Below are 5,037 nucleotides of genomic sequence, written 5' to 3'. Positions count from 1 at the left end.
AATAATGGCATTTGTCGTTAACATGCCATTATTTTACCAGCAAGATATCACATCATTATTACCTAACCCTAAAACCAAATACAGCAATCATTCTTCATTCAACACATTCTGTGAACAATTCATTCTTCGCATGATTGTTTATTTTACCTGAAAAGTTGTAGAAACATTGGTCTAGAAGTTAGAGCCTGGTAAAGGGAGCTACTAGAATTAGTAAGCTTGAGGCATTCCTGATAATGGGCCTTGGGCCTCACATCAGGCAGCTTGCCTACAAAGAATATTTCAATGTGGGGCTGCTGTGTTGATAGTGGGTCAGGTAGTTCTTGGGGTGGTAGGCCAGCAACTGGGAGAGGACAATGAGGAGGATGGAATGATTGGATGAGGGAGAGACTGATTTAGTTATTGCAGGAGGAAGGCCATATGTTTAGTGGTAGTCAGGAGCTGCCTATGGTTTTAATGTGGAACCAGGAAGGGTATGCAAGTATTATTTTTATAACTTGCATTGTTGGTCGTGACTTGTAGTAGCCCCTTTACATGCACATATATCTGATTTACTTGGTGTTGGCTCAATTAAGAAAACAAATGTAGTAAAGTAGGCATTAGCCATGCTTTATGAATTTTGAATGTGCAAAGGTCCTAAAGCCTGTGGCTTTAATGGGGCCTTTATGAATCTTTTGATACCTAGACAACTATTGCAAGTAGTATATTGCCATAATAAGCATGTGCATGCCACCCACTATATTGGAAGTCTTCAATTCACGGGACAGAAGGAGGACATTTATCCTGTCATGTGTGTGTTGGTTCTTCGAAACAGCATTGGTGCTTAGTCCCACATTCCCGCTTTTTATCCAGAGCCCTGTAGATTCTTTAACTTCAAAGATTTGACAAACTCTCTTTTAAAATTATTTATGGAATCAGCTTCCAGAAGTGCTCCAGATCCTAACAGCTCGGAAAAGAGTTCTCCTCATCAACCCCCTTGATACTTTACTTGTGCTTTGAATCTATGACCTTTAGTTATTGAACTCTCATGATTTTGAAAAGCTGTATGAGGTCACTTCTGAACATCCTATGTTCCAACAAGAACAGTCTTAACTTTTCTAACCATTCATCATAACTGAAATCCTGCATCTCAGGTAATACCCTGGGAAACCTCCACAGTATCATTTGTTAGACCTTTACAGCTTTCCTGAAATATGGCACCCAGTATTGTCCACAATAAACAGCGGATTTTTAAAGTTGCAGCATGAAATTTGTTTTTATGTCCTATGTCCATCTTTATAAATCAAAGTAATCTGCATATATTTTTTTCAAACCACATTATCGACTTGTCCTGCCACTTTTATAGACTTATGTCTATGTATACCAAGATCATTCTGTTCACCTGCACTTTTCAAAATTGTCCCATTTATTGTATACTGTCCATTGCTTCACATTTCTTAACATTGAACTCAATTTGCTGTGCTTCTACCCATTTTCATCATACTGAAGCTTTTAACTACCCTCATCGTTATATCTTTGCCAAGTTTCATATAATTTGCAAACCTTAAAATCCTGCTCCCTATATCCAAGCTTAGGTTGTTTAATAAAACTGATTAAAATAATTGTCCCAAAACTGATCCTTGGGAAACACCATTGCAAATTCCTAGTTTGAAAACATTCACTCGCTACCATTTTTTACTCCTGCCACGGAGTTAATTTTGTATCCATAGCATCACCTTTCCCTTAATTCCATTGGTTTCCATCTTTTTAATGAGCTTCCTATGTGGCATTATGCTGAATGCTTTCCCAAAATCCAGGGGAAGAATTTTCCCCCCATCATGGGGGTTGTGGGGGGGCAGGCGCGGACTCGATCGGTGCCCACGATCGGGTCCATGATGCCATTTTACGTGGGCGGGCCAGTTAAGGCGTGAAGAGTGCCTGGAAGCACTGAGCGCTCCCTGTGCGGGCTGGTGGGGCTCTCTGAGTTGGGGCCTGCGCTCTTTCATACATGGACACGAAAGAGCGCAGAAATCTCCCTGAGGCTGCTCTGATTAGTTTAAGTTTTAAAAATTTAAATAAAGAAAAGAAAAAATTTTAAGACATGTCCGCTCATGTGACAATGTCACATGAGCTGGGACATGTCAATGAATTTTAAAAAAAATTTAATTCAATTTATAAACATTTCATGAAACCTCGTCCCGCCAGTGGATAAGATTCCATGAAAAATGCAAAGGCTGCCTGAGCTCTTCGCTTGCCTGCCAACCTTAAGGGTTGGATGGGCAGCCCTGCTAATTGTTTTCATTACTATTTAAATGGCCTTAATAGGCTCTTGACAGTTTGGCGGGCGTGCAGCAGAGTCGGCTGACCCACCCCCCGCTCGCTGACCCAAAAATCCTGGCCATAAAATCTATTCCTCTACCTTGATCAATCTCCTTTCTTACCTCATCAACGAGCTCAATCAATTTAGTCAATTAACCCATGCTGCCTCTCCTTGATTAACTCATCCTTTTCCAAATAAAACATTACTTTGTCCTGATAATAGTTTCTAAATAAAAGGGTTTCTGCTGTGAATAGCACATGGATGAGGCACTTGCACTTTATCCGTGCGGAATCGATATCAAGAGATTTCAGAAGCATTTTTGTTTCTTGGAGCTGCTGATGATCGTTTGTATCGGCGCTCCGAAAAAAAAAGTAACTTCCCAATAACTACAGGCTGGCTTTCCCACTCCCTTTCTTTGAAGAGTAGTATATCAACAACTTTCCTGCCCTCTGGCACCACCGCTGTATGTAAAGAAGATTGAAGAATTGTTACCAGCACCTCTGTTATTTCTACCTTACCCCTTTCAGCAACCCAGAATGCATTCCATTTGGACCCGGTAATGTTTCAACTTTCTGTAATGCTAATCTTTTTGCCATCTATTATTATCCTTGCCATAATTTCCCTCTCCACTTTTAGTATAACCATCACTTTATCTGCTTGCTTTATGAAGACAGTTGCAGAGTAAATTGGTGCCTTTGGAAATGTGTCTTTTTGTTTAAACTGTTGCCCCACCTAGGATACAGCCAAGCTTAGCTCCTTGCTGGGCAGGGCACACATTGGAGGAGTCTGAAAGCCAGGAGAAATTTGGGCTTGTGGATGGGGATGTAGAGTTTGGTCCTGAATCTTGAAGGGTTTGGTTGCTGATCCATGGGGTGCAGGGTGGTCTGAGATCTCAGGCAGAAAAGTAGCTTGGTAGGCTTGGAGGAAGCACTCCTGTTTCTTCTGTCCACAAGCATTGCTGTAAAGCCACTTACCTTTTCCACAAAGCAATACTCACCTCTATTTAACTGACCAGTTTCCGGGGGCTCGGGAAGCCTGGCCAGCCAGGGAAGACAGGTTAAGTCTGTGGCATGCAGTTTCATTATAATATTTAAATCACCAACCTGCCTTCTTGGTTAGTTGCCCTTGTTAATACTGGAATTGGGCGAGTTGGGGTCGAGTTTGAGATTTGTAAAATGTTAGCAGCACTCCCGAACTCCAACACATGGATTTTCAGGTCAAACATATCCACTTGAATTTACAGAGCCTTTTAGACCTCAGGGTGTCCCAAAGCACTTTAGAACCAATAAAGTACTTTTGATTTGTATTCACTGTGGTATTGTAGGAAGGGTTATCATTTGGAGGGCTGGATTTTACATTTCTTGGCAAGGTGAGGAAGGCGGCGTGGAAACTGAGGGTGGAATCAACCCAGATTTGCACTAAGTACAATAGCAGACGTGAAAAAAAGCTGTTTTACCCACCGGCCGCAAGGGTGGATTTTTGCGCCGTTTTGTCCACTTCCCACATCATTAATTATTCAGCCACAGGAAACACGCCGTCTCACTGGCAGGCAGCCTCTGAATCACCCGCCATGCCATTACCTCACTGTTTCCTCACTCCGGGTGCCATATCTAAACTGCAGCTATGCACACAGTTCTCAATGCTTGCCACCCAGGACTGCTTCAGTGAAGACCTGAAAACCAAGAAGAGTTGAGTGACCCATCACTGAGATGCCTTTTGGAGACCCGTTTTGATGTCCTCCACCCCCACAGTGGCCGTGGGAGGTGCAGTAATCTCACCAATCCAGCTTGGGAGGCGGTGGCAGTGGTGGTCAGTGCCAACGCTGCAGAGAAGGGTTTGGCCATCCAGTGCGGAAAAAAGATGAATTATCTCATCCATGTTACCAGGGTAAAGTAACCATCTCATCACTCTAAACTCACACTCACAAGGCCATCACACATTCACTGGCATCTCACTCACTGCCAGCCCAAGGGACATCACCACTCATTCTCTCACATGCACCCTCACATCTTCATCTGGCCCCATCTCCTCTGGAGACAGTCTCCTCAGCCCACATCATCTGGAAGCCACTTGCACAGATCAACATGTACCCCCACACACACCCTGGGATATCTCCTTTCCCCAGTATAGCCCTCACCCTGCAGGGTCCTCCCTTGCCTGAGGCCACTTCTATCCCTTCCCCAAGCAAGCCCTAGCCCTGCAGCCATTGAAAAGCCACCCCTGACTTATGGCTGGTCTGGTAGGAAGAGACCTGCCTAGAAAAGTGATGTCACGCAGGCCTGGCGCTGATGACGTGAGTGCTGCCTAAAGGAAAGTAGACAAACAAACCTCAAAGTCCCGAGCGAAATGCAGCCCGCCAGGTGCATATTGCTTATGTGTACAAATGTGAAACACGTCGGCATGAGGATCCAGCATGGGGGGATGATTCCAGTCAGAACGGCTTATAATGAGATGCTAAAGTATTGAAATTAGGTTCCTAACGTGCGGTGGCAGGAAATGTGGCCCACCATTGATGGGTGGAGCGGACGATCGCAAACTGATTTCACGATGGAATAAAATTGATTTTTGGCTTTCCCACCCTATCGCCCGCTCGCGTCGCCAAACTCACACCCCACCAACAGGAGCTGAAAATTCCACCGAGTGATCAACTCACTCCCACCCCTGCCATCTCAGCTTATCAAACCAAGCATTGGATAGGCAATTAGTAGCTTCACAATGATAAAAAAGAGCCTAGGCTAATC

General features: G+C 44.0%; 1 non-coding gene across 1 annotated transcript; it reads left to right on the top strand.

The window, feature by feature from the left end:
- The first annotated feature begins 2,526 nt into the window (after nucleotides 1-2,526).
- Nucleotides 2,527-2,658, top strand: LOC121284504. Its single transcript, XR_005944488.1, has one exon. It is a non-coding gene; the product is annotated as a U11 spliceosomal RNA (small nuclear RNA).
- Nucleotides 2,659-5,037: the final 2,379 nt, after the last annotated feature.

The sequence above is a fragment of the Carcharodon carcharias genome, chromosome 11 (genome assembly GCF_017639515.1).
Source record: "Carcharodon carcharias isolate sCarCar2 chromosome 11, sCarCar2.pri, whole genome shotgun sequence".
In the NCBI taxonomy this organism is placed as follows: domain Eukaryota; kingdom Metazoa; phylum Chordata; class Chondrichthyes; order Lamniformes; family Lamnidae; genus Carcharodon; species Carcharodon carcharias.
Note: the sequence above shows the minus strand (reverse complement) of the source record. Positions and strands in the feature narration are given on the sequence as shown.